Below are 16,784 nucleotides of genomic sequence, written 5' to 3' on the forward strand. Positions count from 1 at the left end.
ATGAAACTATTGCTTGGCTTGTCATCGGGGTTGTGCATGATTTAAATACTTTGTGTGGTGAAGATAGAGCACATCCAGACTATATGATTTTGTAGGGATAACTTTCTTTGGCCATGTTATTTTGAAGAGACATAATTGCTTAGTTAGTATACTTCAAGTATTATTATTTCTATGTCAATATTGAACTTTTGTCTTGAATCTTTCGGATCTGAATATTCATACCACTATTAAGAAGAATTACATTGAAATTATTCCAAGTAGCATTCCACATCAAAAATTATGTTTTTATCATTTATCTACTCGAGGACGAGCAGGAATTAAGCTTGGCGATGCTTGATACGTCTCCAATGTATCTATAATTTTTTATTGTTCCATGCTATATTATATTCTGTTTTGGACATTATTGGGCTTTATTATACACTTTTATATTATTTTTGGGACTAACCTATTAACCGGAGGCCCAGCCCAGAATTGCTATTTTTTTGCCTATTTTAGGGTTTCGCTGAAAAAGAATATCAAATGGAGTCCAAACGGAATGAAACCCGTCGGGAACGCGATTTTTGGAACGAACATGATCCAGAGGACTTGGACCCTACATCAAGACATCAACCAGGAGGCCACGATGGAGGGGGCGCGCCTACCCCCCTGGGCGCGCCCTCCACCCTCGTGGGCCCCCTGTTGCTCCACCGACGTACTCCTTCATCCTATATATACCTACGTACCCCCAAACTACCAGATACGGAGCCAAAACCCTAATTCCACTGCCATAACTTTTTGTATCCATGAGATCCCATCTTGGGGCCTTTTGCGGAGCTCCGCCGGAGGGGGCATCGATCACGGAGGGCTTCTACATCAACACCATAGCCTCTCCGATGAAGTGGGAGTAGTTTACCTCAGACCTTCGGGTCCATAGTTATTAGCTAGATGGCTTCTTCTCTCTTTCTAGATCTCAATACAAAGTTCTCCCCCTCTCTTGTGGAGATCTATTCGATGTAATCTTCTTTTGCGGTGTGTTTGTTGAGACCGATGAATTGTGGGTTTATGATCAAGTTTATCTATGAACAATATTTGAATCTTCTCTGAGTTCTTTTATGTATGATTGGTTATCTTTGCAAGTCTCTTCGAATTATTAGTTTGGTTTAGCCTACTAGATTGATCTTTCTTGCAGTGGGAGAAGTGCTTAGCTTTGGGTTCAATCTTGCGGTGTCCTTTCCCAGTGACAATAGGGGCAACAAGGCACGTATTGTATTGTTGCTATCGAGGATAACAAGATGGGGTTTACGTCATATTGCATGAGTTTATCCCTCTACATCATGTCATGTTGCTTAAAGCATTACTCTGTTCTTATGAACTTAATACTCTAGATGCATGCTGGATAGCGGTCGATGTGTGGAGTAATAGTAGTAGATGCAGGCAGGAGTCGGTCTACTTGTCTCAGACGTGATGCCTATATACATGATCATACCTAGATATTCTCATAACAATGCTCAATTCTGTCAATTTCTCAAGAGTAATTTGTTTACCCACCGTGAATACTTATGCTCTTGAGAGAAGCCACTAGTGAAACCTATGGCCCCCGGGTCTATCTTCCATCATATTAGTCTTCCAACGCTTAGTTATTTTTATTGCCTTTTATTTTACTTTGCATCTTTATCATAAAAATACCAAAAATAATATCTTATCATGTCTATCAGATCCCACTCTCGTAAGTGACCATGTAGGGATTGACAACCCCTTATCACGTTGGTTGCGAGGATTTATTTGTTTGTGTAGGTGCAAGGGACTCGTGCGTGGGCTCCTACTGGATTGATACCTTGGTTCTCAAAAACTGAGGGAAATACTTACGCCACTTTTCTGCATCACCCTTTCCTCTTCAAGGGAAAATCAACGCAAGTGCTCAAGAGGTAGCAGGAATCAAGAAGTACCCCGTGGGGGCGTGTAAAGAGTTTGCCATGTCTTTCGTTGCTAATATCCTAATTATGGAAGCCTTGTGAGCGCAAGTCCTGCTTAGGCTCGGTCTTCCCTTTCCAATCTCGCGACAGCTTGTTGCTCTACGCTGACAGTTCCCGGTCCCCAGGCAAGCTTCAGCCGTCGCTGGTATGCCAGGTCGCCTGCCGTGGTTAAGGCCAGGAGGTGAGCGGCCCAAGTTCTAGTAAGAGCTCCTGAGGCGCGATGCTCAGGGGGTCCCCTTTAGCGCTCAAGCAGCCATGGTAAGATAAGAAGGGGAGGCGACGTTGCCGCAACAGGGATGCGGCGAGCGTGTCCCCTAGGTCCCAACGATTAGTTGATCTGAGCTCGTGACTTATCTTGGTGATCCGGGGTCGATTCTTCGTGATGTGCCAGACCTGTGCGAACATCCGCAGCGTAGCTAGGTCAGGCCCATACGAGCCTTCCCCCTTCCTATGCTCTCCTTTGTGCTCTACGTCCTCCGGTCCCGGCCCTCGAGCGAGCTTAGCCACCGCTGGTATGCCAGGTCGCGTGCCGTGGTCAAGGCCAGGGGGTGAGGGCTGGAGAGCCAGTAAGAGCTCCTGAGTCGCGATGCTTAGGAGCCCCCCTTTAACGTGCAAGCGGATTACTTGGAAGAGGTGGGAGCTCACGGTGCCGCCTGGTGCTATCCTCGTGAGGTTCCTGCGAGCCAGCACAAGGAAGAACACGATCTGCCATTATGGTTGCCAGCCTGCCGCGAGGGGGTGAAGGCACTGAGGGCCTGGTGAGGTGACGTGCGCGGGGCGTGCCGCGAGGCAGAGCTCGACCGCTTAGGTTTATCGATGTGGTAGGGACGGACCCGTGCACCAGCGCCGTGCCGGCGTGAGGAGGCCCCGTGGGAGGCGACGATTGAGCGGGTAATAATCATAGGTAGATTAATCATGAGAGTAGCAGGCTTAAATAAGTGCATGGGAGATACGTGCCACTGGGTCAGGCCCGAGCGGGTTGGGGATGATGCATCCCGAGGGGCGCCCCCAACACGGTAAGCTAAAGGCATAAAAAGGGATACATGCCAGAGAGATGGACCCACGCGGCCTAGGAATGATGCAGCCCGAGGGGCACTCCCAGCTAAATGAACTTGGAAAGATGTCACCTGGTCATGTTGACGAAGGGGAGTTGGGGCAGCTGAAGGTCCACGGCGAAGGGGTTGCTCCTCACGAGCCTCCGAAGCTCTGAGCCTCGGGAGGTTCTGGGGGCTCAGGTATTTCCTTGAGGACCGTCTCCATCTCCATCTGGATGGCGTGGTGCCTGGCCTCCTGAGCCGCTAGGATGCGCTGCAAGCTACGCTGGTAGGTGGACGATACACTCGGCAGGCCAAAGGGCATGCGAACGTAGCTGTGCAGTGGGCCCTCGCAGCGTCCCACGCGCGAAGGCGAGAAAAGCTCCTGAGAAGTGGCCCTGTTGAACCATAGAACGTCGATGCAGACACGCAGCCCGGCATCCTCACCTGGATGGGAAGCTGCGTCTCGTGAGCGGCGGTCGCCGCACATGGCCCTTGCGTCTTGCAATTCCTGGGTGGTCTTGATGATGAACTCCTGAGCGGTGGGCAATCCTTGCCCTGTGCCCTCCTGAGGGAAACGTGCCATGAAGAATGCCTCCATGTGGTGCCCGAGCGCCTCCCTCGTGATGTGGACAAGGTCTGAGGCCTTCCAGAAGAAAGCCCCCTAGCCTTGCCCAAGAAGGGCGCCGGGCGCGCCTTCCTATGCGATGGAGGGAGGTGCCCCTGGAGCGGGCGCTGATCCTGACGAGGTGCCAGCTGTGACGCCACGCTCCTAAGGTCCTGCGTGTCGCAGCTGCTTCTTCTTCTTCTTGGGGATGGCCTCGGGAGGGCCCGCGCCCTTGCTGTTGGGGTCATCGATTGCTGCAGCTTGGAAGGCACGCTCGAGGGAGCACACCACATCTCTTTCTTCACATGGGGTCGTGATGATCCCGCCGCTTCCCGGCATCTTGATGACATTGTAGCCGTGATGGGTCACCGCCATGAACTTGGCCAGGGCTGGATACCCGAGGATGGCATTGTACGGCAGATGGATGTGCATGACGTCAAAGTTGATGAGCTCAGTGCGGTAGTTCCTGCGTTCCTCGAAGGTGACAGGGAGGCGGACCTGCCCTATCGGTGTGGTAGAACCGTCGGTCACTCATGAGAAAGGCTTGGTGGGATGAAGCTGGTCATACGACACTTGGAGGCTGTCGAACGTGTCAATAGACATGACATTGAGCCCTGCACCACCGTCGATGAGGGTCTTCATAACTTGCACGTTGCTGATGACTGGGGAGCAAAGCATCGGGAGGGCGCCAGTGGTAGCTGCGCACTTGAGCTAGTTTGCCGAGTTGAACGTGATGGGGCACTGGGACCATCTGAGCGGGTGTGTGGCTTCGAGCTTAGGAAGGACTGCATTCACTTCACGAGCAAACTGCTTGAAGATACACTATGAGGCTGGGGCCTGGGCTCCGTCCAAGATGCAGGCGATAGCACGCGGTTCCTGGAAGCCTCCAGCCCCCTCGTCTTGATGGTGTTCGTCATTCCTTCTTGGCGGTGCTGGCAGCGGAGGGAGTCCGGCATTTCCTTGAGGATGATCCTCACGAGGCTTATCCCTCCAGGCGCCCTCGCAAGGTTGATCCCGCCAGCTGTCCTCACGAGGCGGTCGCGCCACTCCTGGCGTTGGCCACGGTCGTCCCAGCATCCGCCACCACGTCCTTCTCCTCGGCCGTAGCCCCGGTCGCCACACTCGGGGCGCCGACCGAAGCATCCATCGCGAATGGCTCTGAGCTCTTGACAGTTGCTGATGTTGTGGGTGTTTAGGTTACGGAAGGCGCAAAACGGACGACTGCCCTTGGATGACTCTGGTTGGTCTTTGCCACGCTTGGTGTCTGGTTCCGCTGCGAGCATGGCTGCTCCCTTGCGCTTCACGTCCTTGGCCTTGGTATTCTTCTCCTCTGGGTCCGCAGAAGGGAGCTCGAGGAGGGAGAGGTGCCCCTCCTCAGCTCTAGCACACTTGATCATGATGTTGAACAGCTCCAGGGTCATGCACAGCTCTTCATGGATGGCGAGCTCGTCCTTCATCTTGACATCGCGGACACCGTCGGAGAATGCTGACATGATGGCCTCGTCGGTCACCTTGGGGATCTTGATCCATGTGTTGTTGAAGCGTTGAATGTACTTTTGCAGGGTCTCTCCTGGTTGTTGCTTGACGAGGAGCAGGTCGCCCGCGACCAGGGGGTGGTCGCGAGTGCCCTAGAAGTTGGCGATGAAGCGGGTGCACATTTTGTCCCAGGCAGAAATTGAGGCTGGAGGCAGGTTCAGGAGCCAGGAGCGGGCGTCCTCCTTGAGAGCCATGGGAAACCAGTTCGCCATGACTTTCTCGTCGCCGTTGGCCACTTCGATGCTAAGCTCGTAGTGCCGCAAGAACTCCGCGGGGTCGGGGGTGCTGTCGTAGCGAGGAGGCAGATCCGGCTTGAACTTGCCCGGCCAGGCGACGCTACGCAGCTCGGGGATGAGAGCGCGGCAGCAAGCTGTGGTCACTGGGACCCGCCTTGGGGGTGGAGCTTGGTCTTGATGGGGTCCATGCCCTGCCGCTATAGGTGGCGCGCGGTCTTGCCATAGTGGCCGGTCCCGGCGCGATGGTGTGAGGAGCGGCGGAGCGTTTTCTTGGGGTTGAGGGACTTCTTGACAGCTTCTTTCTTCACACGCGGGCGCGGGACGCGGCGGGTCACGTCACGGAGCCGCGCATCTTGGCGCCAGGGCGCCGTCTTGGGGCAGAGGTGGTGGAGGCTCTCCGTGAGCTACGTCGCCCGTAGCTGGCGAAGGGCGAGGCGGAGAGAGGGATGGCGCAGGGGAGCCCCCTATGGCGCGGAAAAGCTCAATGATGTGGTCGAGCCAGTCCTCGTAGAGATCGTCGACTGGGCGGTAGCGCAGGAGCTCGTGTGCCATGAGAAGCGCGGACCGTGCGTCCATGGGAGGGTGATGTGCATGTGAAGAAGAACCAGACAGGGTCAGCGATGGAGTGGTGGTGCGGCCGTCGCGCCGCACCGAGGGGTGCAGCGAGGATGCTTGCTACTCGTTCACCGCCGGGCCGGTGGCGGCGTTGGCGGCAGGCGATGGGCAACGACGAGGTGGCCCGCCGACGGGAGCCGTCTGAGCAACGTGGGCGGCGAGGGCAGCCCGGCGCTCAACGCGAGTGCGGCGCGCGTCTGCCATGGAGACAACGAGGCAACGGGGCGCTGGGCACGGAAGGAAGCTTCGGCGCTCCCCTACCTGGCGCACCAAATGTCGGATCACGGGTTTCGGTAAAGCCCTCAAAGTCTAAACACTGGGGTGCGCACGAAGGTTTTCACCCTATCGATCCACGCCCTAGCTCTCTAAGATCTCGCGGACGAACTCGACAAACTCACAACATAGAAAGACACAAGATTATACTGGTTCGGGCCACTGTTGTGGTGTAATACCCTACTCTAGTGTGGTGGTGGTGGATTGCCTATTGGGCTGATGATGAATAGTATAAGGGGAAGAACAGCCTCCTGAGGTTGATGTGTTCTTGTGCTTGGTGAACTTGTGTGGGTGAGATGATCTTGGATCCGTTCTCGACTTGTCTTGAGGTTGATCCGTGATAAGGTCGATCCCCTCTACTATGGTGGCTAGTCCTACTTATATAGGCCCTGGTCCTCTCCCCAAATATTGAGCGGGAATGGAGCCAACAACGGCCAATTTGAAAGGGGACACCTAGTACAACTTATCCTGACAAAAGCGGTCTTCGCCTGCCAAAGGCTCTGGTGGTGACGCCATCCTGGGCTCCATGGTCCTTCTGGTATTGGTCTCGTTGCACCAATATGGAAATCTTTGCTTGATGCCTCGGTACTCCGCACCTGCGCTTTCCCCCTTGGCACCAAAGAGGAAGCAAGGACACTGCGGGTGTTGGCACCCGCTTGGCCTTGATCGTCATGACTCACGTCACGAGAATCTCGCGAGGTTTGCCTTGCCTTGATCTCTCTGCCCCTCGTGAGCCTGCCTGGCAAGGCCGCTCCTGAGGAGGTCTTGTGTCGTCTGCCTCATGTGGCTTGGCCCCTCGCGAGGGTCTTGAATGCCTTGTCGATGAAGATGGGCCGTACAGACCTGCCAGCCCAACCACGCCGTGGGTCGCAGGCAGGCAAGTCTGGGGACCCCCGTTCTCAGAATGCCGACACTTGGAGCGTCTTTTGCATTTAGTTTTCACTTTTATTTGATGCACCATGCTGGTATGAGATAGTCCTTGGTTGATTTATAGAATGCTCATTGCACTTCACTTATATCTTTTGAGTATGGCTTTATAGAATGCTTCATGTGCTTCACTTATATCTTTTGAAGTTTGGATTCCCTGTTTCTCTTCACTTAGAAAACCGCCATTTGTAGAATGCTCTTTTTCTTCACTTATATTTGTTAGAGCATGGGAATATATTTTGTAGAAAGAATTAAACTCTCTTGCTTCACTTATATCTATTTAGAGAGATGACAGGAATTGGTCATTCACATGGTTAGTCATAAAATCCTACATAAAACTTGTAGATCACTGAATATGATATGTTTGGTTCCTTGCAATAGTTTTGCGATATAAAGGTGGTGATATAAGAGTCGTGCTAGTGGGTAGTTGTGAAATTGAGAAATACTTGTGTTGAGGTTTGCAAGTCCCGTAGCATGCACGTATGGTAAACGTTGTGTGACAAATTTGAAGCATGGGGTGTTCTTTGATTGATTTCCTTATGAGTGGTGGTCGGGGACGAGCGATGGTCTTTTCCTACCAATCTATCCCCTAGGGGCTTGTGTAGTAGTACTTTTCTTTGAGGGCTAATATACTTTTGCAAGAAGTATATGAGTTCTTTATGACTAATGTTGAGTCCATGGATTATACACACTCTTACCCTTCCATCATTGCTAGCCTCTTCTGTACCATGCATTGCCCTTTCTCACCTCGAGAGTTGGTGCATCCAAACCCCGTGATACGATACGCTCTATCACACATAAACCTCCTTATATCTTCCTCAAAACAGCCACCATACCTACCTATCACGGCATTTCCATAGCCATTCCGAGATATATTGCCATGAAACTTCCATCATCATCATATACATGACTTGAGCATTTATTGTCATATTGCTTTGCATGATCATAAGATAGCTAGCTTGGAGTTTTCATGGCTTGTCCGTTTTTTGATGTCATTGTACGCTAGATCATTGCACATCCTGGTACACCGCCGGAGGCATTCATATAGAGTCATATCTTTGTTCTAGTATCGAGTTGTAATATTGAGTTATAAGTAAATAAGAGTGTGATGATCATCATTATTAGAACATTGTCCCATGTGAGGTTATCAAAATAAAAGAGGCCAAAGAAGCCCAAATAAAAAAAAGGCCAAAGAAGCCCACCAAAAAAGAAAAAAAGAAAAAAAATGAGAGAAAAAGAGAGAAGGGACAATGTTACTATCCTTTTACCACACTTGTGCTTCAAAGTAGCACCATGTTCTTCATATAGAGAGTCTCATTGAGTTATCACTTTCATATACTAGTGGGAATTTTCATCATAGAACTTGGCTTGTATATTCCGATGATGGGCTTCCTCAAATGCCCGACGTCTTCATGAGCAAGCAAGTTGGATGCACACCCACTTAGTTCCAGTTTGAGCTTTCATATACTTATAGCTCTAGGCATCCGTTGCATGGCAATCCCTACTCCTCACATTGACATCAATTGATGGGTATCTCCATAGCCCGTTGATTAGCCGCGTCGATGTGAGACTTTCTTCCTTTTTGTCTTCTCCACCCAACCTCCACCATCATATTCTATTCCACCTATAGTGCTATATCCATGGCTCACGCTCATGTATTGCATCAAAGCTGAAAAGGTTTGAGAACGTCAAAAGTATGAAACAATTGCTTGGCTTGTCATCGGGGTTGTGCATGATTTGAATATTTTGTGTGGTGAAGATGGAGTATAGCCAGGCCATATGATTTTGTAGGGATAACTTTCTTTGGCCATGTTATTTTGAAAACACATGATTGCTTTATTAGTATGCTTGAAGTATTATTGTCTTAATGTCAAATGATAGACTATTGCTTTGAATCACTCGTGTCTTAATATTCATGCCATGATTAGATTACATGATCAAGATTATGCTAGGTAGCATTCCACATCAAAAATTATCTTTATATCATTTACCTACTCGACGACGAGCAGCAATTGAGCTTGGGGATTTTGATACGTCTCCGTCGTATCTATAATTTTTTATTGTTCCATGCCAATATTCTACAACTTTCATATACTTTTGGCAACTTTTTATACTATTTTTGGGACTAACATATTGATCCAGTGCCCAGTGCCATTTCCTGTTTGTTGCATGTTTTATGTTTCGCAGAAGCCCCATACCAAACGGAGACCAAACGGAATAAAAATTGATGGAGAATATTTTTTGGAATATTTGTGAAATATGGGAAGAATAATCAACGCGAGAAGGTGCCCGAGGGGGCCATGAGGCAGGGGCGCGCCCCCTGGGCGTTCCCCTGACCCTCGTGGGGCCCCCGTAAGGCGGTTGCTGCTCTTCTTTAGCCGCAAGAAAGCTAATTTTCAGAGAAAAATCTGGGCGAAGATTTCAATCCAATCGGAGTTACGGATCTCCGGATATATAAGAAACGGTGAAAGGGCAGAATCCCAGAACGCAGAAACAGAGAGAGACAGAGAGACATATCCAATGTCGGAGGGGCTCTGTCTCCTCCCATGCCATGGAGGCCATGGACCAGAGGGGAAACCCTTCTCCCATCTAGGGAGAAGGTCAAGGAAGAAGAATAAGAAGGGGGGCTCTCTCCCCCTCGCTTCCGGTGGCGCCGGAATGCCGCCGGGGCCATCATCATCACCGCGATCTTCACGAACACCTACGCCATCTTCACCAACATATCCATCACCTTCCCCCCTATATCTACAGCGGTCCACTCGCCCGCAACCCACTGTACCCTCTACTTTAACATGTTGCTTTATGCTTCATATTATTATCCAATGATGTGTTTCCATCCTATGATGTCTGAGTAGATTTTCGTTGTCCTATCGATGATTGGTGAATTACTAGGATTGATTTAATTTGCCTGTGGTTATGTTGTTGTCCTTTGGTGCCCATCATATGAGCGCGCGCGTGGATCATACCATAGGGTTAGTTGTATGTTGATAGGACTATGTATTGGAGGGCAAGAGTGACAGAAGCTTCAACCGAGCATAGAAATTGATGTGTACGGTATTGAAGGGGGGCCAATATATCTTAATGCTATGGTTGGGTTTTACCTTAATGAAGGTTAGTACTTGCGGATGCTTGCTAATAGTTACAATAAGTGCATAGAATTCCAAGTCAGGGATGACATGCTAGCAGTGGCCTCTCCCACGTAAAACTTGGTATCGGTCTAGTAACATAGTCAATTACTTAGGGACAATTTCACAACTCCTACCACCACTTTTCCACACTCGCTATACTAACTTTATTGCTTCTTTACCTAAACAGCCCCTAGTTTTTATTTACGTGTACTTCATATTCTTGCAAACCTATCCAAAAACACCTACAAAGTACTTCTAGTTTTGTACTTATTCTAGGTAAAGCGAACGTCAAGCCTGCGTAGAGTTGTATTGGTGGTCGAGAGAACTTGAGGGAATATTTCTTCTACCTTTAGCTCTTCATTGGGTTCGACACTCTTACTTATCGAAAGAGGCTACAATTGATCCCCTATACTTGTGGGTTATCACTGCATGGCGCGAGGCCGCCGGGTGAAGGCGATGTAGGTGTCCCGGTCGGATAGGGCAGAGACGGTCGGTGTAGATCGATGGGCGGGCCGACGCGCAGACGACGTCCGTGAGGGGCCGCTTGTCGCGCGAGGCTGCCGGGTCGGTGTAGGAGCCGGCCTGTTGCGACGGTGTTGGGGTAGAGGCGCACGGGGGGTCGACGGCGGCGGCGAGCGACGCAAACCGATCAAGATTAGATCGGAAAACCAAAAAGAAAAACACCGATCAAAATGACCAACAAGAGAGCGAAAAACCCAGAGCAAGGGCTCGGGAAAAAGACTATCTAGGGCAGCTGGCCAACACGACCGGCGAACGAACCCTAGGTACGGGCGGTGCGGCCCCCGGCGGCGGTCATGGAGGCCAACCGCCCGGGGGCGGCACGCAAGTGCGAAAGTGGCGGCGGCTAGGGTTTAGGATCGACTTGCCTCTAATACCATGTTAGAAGGGAGAGAGGGATTTGGTGGAATAGTTTTTGTTGTATTGCTTGAGCCTCGTGGGCATATATATAGGAGTACAATGATCTACTTGGAGTACAAGACAAGCCAGAACAAGTCCTAGTCTATCTCGTCTTTCCTAATAAACATTATACTCAACAAACCATACCTGCCATCCACGGACCACGAACCCAGCACACGTCCCGTCTTCTAGATGTCGTCGATGCAGACCACAATCTGCATCCGCTCCTGGACTACCTCCCAAGCTCCGCGCCAACGCTGGAGCAAACACCATCGCAACGGCGGAGCCCGAGGACACAAGTCCACCACGAGGATGCCGCCGCCACGCCATCCTCGCTTGAACAGAGTGGTTTCCAAATCCATCACCACCATAAGACCGATGGCCTCGTCAGAAAAGGATCTGAAGAATCTTTATTCAGCACAAGCATCTTCGCCGCCAAAGCAAAGTCGACGCTTGCCATATGTTGCATTTTGGACACGAAATGAATTTCAAACATCAAAACAAAGACATGGCATAATTTAAATCACACACAGAAGTTCATGATGACATAAAAGGTCATGCCCACAAGTTCAAGTTTATGACCACAACATCATCCGACCAAGTTCAAAATCCAAACCAAGTTCATGACACAAAAGTTCACACCAACGAAAGGCACATCAACAATCAAGCCTCGTCCTCGTCTTTATCCTCATCTTCCTCCGATTCATCCTCCTCCTTCAAAGACGATGTTGGGGATCGTAGCAGAAATTTAAAATTTTCTACGCATCACCAAGATCAATCTATGGAGTAATCTAGCAACGAGGGGAAGGAGAGTGCATCTACATACCCTTGTAGATCACTAAGCGGAAGCGTTCAAGTGAACGGAGTTGATGGAGTCGTACTCGTCGTGATCCAAATCACCGATGATCCTAGCGCCGAACGGACGACACCTCCGCGTTCAACACACGTACGGAACGGAGACGTCTCCCACGCCTTGATCCAGCAAGGAGGAGGGAGAGGTTGAGGAAGAGAGTCCAACAGCAGCACGACAGCGTGGTGTGATGGAGTGGCAGTCCTCCGGCAGGGCTTCGCCAAGCTCACACGGAGGAGGAGAGGTATTGGAGGGGAGGGGCTGCGCCAGGTTCAAGGGTGTGGCTGCCCTTCCACCCCTCCACTATTTATAGGTGGGGAGAGATGGGGCCGGCCCCCCTTAGATCCCATCTAGGGTTGTGGGCGGCGGCCAAGGGGGGAGGAGTGCCTCCCAAGTCAAGTAGAGGCCCTCCCCCTTAGGGTTTCCCCTCTCCCATGCGCATGGGCCTTGGGGGGCTGGTGCCCTTGGCCCATTAAGGTTAGGGCGCCCCCTAACAACCCATGCTGCTATATTGGACGTGGTGGAACATTTTCCGGACCTCCGGACCCCTCCGGAATCCATCGGAACCTTCCGGAAGCTTCCCGGTACAATACTAGAAAAAACCAAACTTTTCCTGGAACCCGAACAACAACTTTCCATATATAAATCTTTACCTCCGGACCATTCCGGAACTCCTCGGGACGTCCGGGATCTCATCCAGGACTCCAAACAACATTCGGTAATCACATACAAGTCTTCCTAATAACCATAGCGTCATCGAACCTTAAGTGTGTAGACCCTATGGGTTCGGGAACCATGCAGACATGACCGAGACAACTCTCCGGCCAATAACCAACAGCGGGATCTGGATACCCATGTTGGCTCCCACATGTTCCACAATGATCTCATCGGATGAACCACGATGTCGAGGATTCAATCAATCCCGTATTCAATTCCCTTTGTCCAGCAGGATTGTACTTGCCCGAGATTCGATCGTCGGTATCCCGATACCTTGTTCAATCTCATTACCGGCAAGTCTCTTTACTCGTTCTATAACACATCATCCCGTGATCAACTCCTTGGTCACATTGTGCACATTATGATGATGTCCTACCAAGTGGGCCCAGAGATACCTCTCTTTTTACACGGAGTGACAAATCCCAGTCTCGATTCGTGCCAACCCAACAGACACTCACTACTAGGGAAAACCTTATACACAGAATCTTAGCTGCAGCGCGGTATAAAAACAGACGCTACTGCTAATTAGCAGCAACGAGCTTTAGAAAAGAGCGTTGTAAATGACTGAGTAGCAGTAGCGCTCTAGGTGAAAAGAGCGCTACTACTATAATTGCCACGGTGTTGCCTCCAGGCTAGATATAGTAGTAGCGCCCTTCCCGTGGACGCGCTACTGCTAAAGAACTTAGTAGCAGCGGTTTTGCTCAAAACTTGCTGCTGGTAAGTATGACTGCAACTAATTAAGTTTAGTCCCATACTGCTAAGCGAACAAGGTGTTTACCACCTTAAATATGTTGCTTCTCAACCTATCTCGAGCACTTGATCTTCATTGAACTATATGTGTATGATTTGTGGTTGCAATATGAATCCTCGCCTGTACCTATACAGGTACAGTCAGGATTCATGTTGACTATTTAGATTGTACACAAAAACACCAATGATGACCAATGTATATTTTTGATGTTTTTACTAAACAAAAGAAATAACTGCTTCCATTAGCAGTAGCGGTTTTTCCCAAAACACGATGTAGATAAGTTAGCTATAGCGCGTTTTCTGTACGTGCGCTACTGCTAGTTCGAGTTAACCACCCCCCGCATCAAAATTTCGCTAAGTCCTCCTTTCCCCCCACCGGCCTGTTCCCCTACTCCCTGTCGCCGCCGCCCGAGCCCGAGCGCGCCTGCGCCCTCACCGCCGCCGCCGCCGCCCGCCCTCAACCTCACCGCCGCCGCTCTCGACCACACTGTCGCCGCCCTCGACCTCACCGCCACCGCCCTCGACCGAGCCCGCCGAGCCCGCCGCCTAGGACCGCCGCCCTCCCGATCCCGAGCCCGCCCTCGCCGCCCCTCCGTCGCCGAGCACTTCCCCGCCACCGTCTCTCCCTCTGTATGCCCCCCACCCTCCCCAACCCCCTCTCTCTTTTCTTAGTTAGTAGATGATTTTAGTAGTAGTAGATGCTAATTTAGGGTTCATAGATAACGATTTTTAGAAGTAGTGGATAGATGTTAATTAGTAGTAGATGTATAATTAGCAGTAGTACATGTTAATTAGTAGTAGATGTAGAAGTTAGATGTTAATTAGTAGTAGTAGATGTGCTAGTTTCTTTCTATTTATAGTAAGTTTATATTTAGTAAGAACTAGTTGAATTAATAGAACTAGTTTAGTTTTAGTTGAACTAGTTAAGTTTTAGTTGAACTAGTATAGTAAGTAAATTAATAACTAGTTGAACTACTTCATTTTTAGAAAGAACTAGTTTTTTCTTTTTATACTAAGTTTATATTTAGTAAGAACTAGTTGAATTAATAGAACTAGTTGAACATGCCATATTTGGTGTTATTTTTTAGTTTAAGCAATTATTTCATGTTTTGGTTACACCTCCGAGTGGCCTATGTTTTGCCGGAGTGTTGATTAATTTCCGTTCCGGGAAATTTCAGGCGCTCGATATGTCCTTTTTTAGCAAAGGTCATGCCGGATTTTTCCGTGAATTTTGGCATGACTTGTGCTAGAATATGTGGGAAATATTGAGTGGCCTGGATTTTCTTTGAAAATAATGATCTAATTTAGGTATTTTGGTACATATATTTAATTGTACAAGTTTAATCTTTGAATTATGAACGTAGGAAATGTCGTACTCGGACGACGACAGTCTCCCGGGGGAGTGCAGCTGGTGCCACGACGATCGAGGTATGTGCGATAGGTTCGTTGAGCTGGACGAAGATCGGCGCTTCAGCATTAAGCTCGAGGAGACCTTCGATGTTGAAACGGTACGCAACAACGATAAGTGTTTTTTTCGTAATTAAGCATGACTTCAACTATTCCAACGTCTAATTTTCATCTTTTACAATTCGACTAGCTTATCCCATGCCATGCAAGACGCTATGTCTTGGAGAGGATGGGTTTTGAAGACCATGAAAATTTTCAAACAAAGAAAATACACCTAAGGACCCATCATGATATCGATTTTGAAGTAAATCTGTATAATTCTCAGAGCGTAACCCATTTTGGTTGTCAAAATTGGGAAGCACTTTGCAAAATGTATGGTTTTTATGAGGGTATGATTGTCACCATGGATCTTGGTCATCCTGAAATCAAGCAAGACAATATGGACATTTGGGTCCTTGTTGATATGCTTCCGATTCTACCGCAATGTGAGTTTCTCAGACATAGTTATTAACTAATTTATATTGTTTATTTCAAAATAGTTGACAGCTTATTTCCATTGACATCTTATTTTGAATCTTGAAAGAATGTGCAGAAGATGGTAGACAAAACCCACTACACTGATGGCTCCGAATTAACTTATAAGGAGAAAAATCATCTGGTTGCTTATTGTACTTTTTTTGAGAATTACAATACCTATTATCGAACTCCTCCAAATTATGGTGAATACGTGCCACTAGTGCACGTGTTGAACCACGATAACTTCTATGGAGATACCCTGGTAAGATATTTTACTATTACGACATCCGTGCATCTTTTGCATACTTCTAAAACTAGTACATCATTGCTAACTACGAAGTTATTACTATGTTTTTCAACAGAAAATCCCGATGGATTGTGTGCCTCATCTGATTTATTACAATGGTCTCCTTGAAGTTCTGAACCTACAGCCAGGTCATCCTACGGATCTCACTTGTGCATATAGAATTTCTCAAACCGGTGAACACATGCTAATCAAAGAGTGGAAAAAATGTTTGGACATTCGTAAGGAGGTTCTTGGAAGCAACATTAAGCAAAATGCAAGAATTGGAGACAGGATAATCTACATTCTCCATAATGGAGAGCGAGGGGCTATCTTGTTTTTTGCTATTTTACCTTAGAGAATATAGTAGGTCCTAAGAGAATGTAGTAGGTCCTATGAGGTACAATATGTTTATTATGTGATACAATGTGTTAGAGTTGAAGATGTCAGGAGTACTTGTGATTACGACTAGTGACCAATGATATGATGATGATGATGATAAGTTGTTAATGATATGATGATGATGATATTTATTATATCATTGGGTGAAAGAACCGCGGATTAGTTTCAAGTGGATGTCCGTCCACTTGAAACTAGTCCACACGGTTCTTTCACCCCGTGATGTAATAACTCATTATGATGTAAAAACAATTTGTAAATTCCTGTTGTATGAAAATTTGTGTAAAGGTGTACGAATACAACATGAAATAAAAAATAAATAAAATATGAAATAATAGTAGCAGCGCGGGCAGAGAGAAGCGCTACTACTAATTACCAGCAATGCTCCTCCTGGAACTCGCTGCTACTAAGTCGATTTAGCCGTTGCGTGGGTGGAGGCACACTACTGCTATTCGTTAGCTGTAGCGCCTTATCAGTAGCGCACCACCCCGCGCTACTGATAGGTCTAAAACCCGCGCTGCTGCTAGCCTTTTCCCTAGTAGTGACTTTCGGAGATACCTGTAGTGAACCTTTATAGCCACCCAGTTACGTTGTGATGTTTGGCACACCGAAAGCACTCCTACGGTATCCGGGAGT

Source organism: Triticum dicoccoides, chromosome 5A (assembly GCF_002162155.2).
Source record: "Triticum dicoccoides isolate Atlit2015 ecotype Zavitan chromosome 5A, WEW_v2.0, whole genome shotgun sequence".
Lineage (NCBI taxonomy): Eukaryota > Viridiplantae > Streptophyta > Magnoliopsida > Poales > Poaceae > Triticum > Triticum dicoccoides.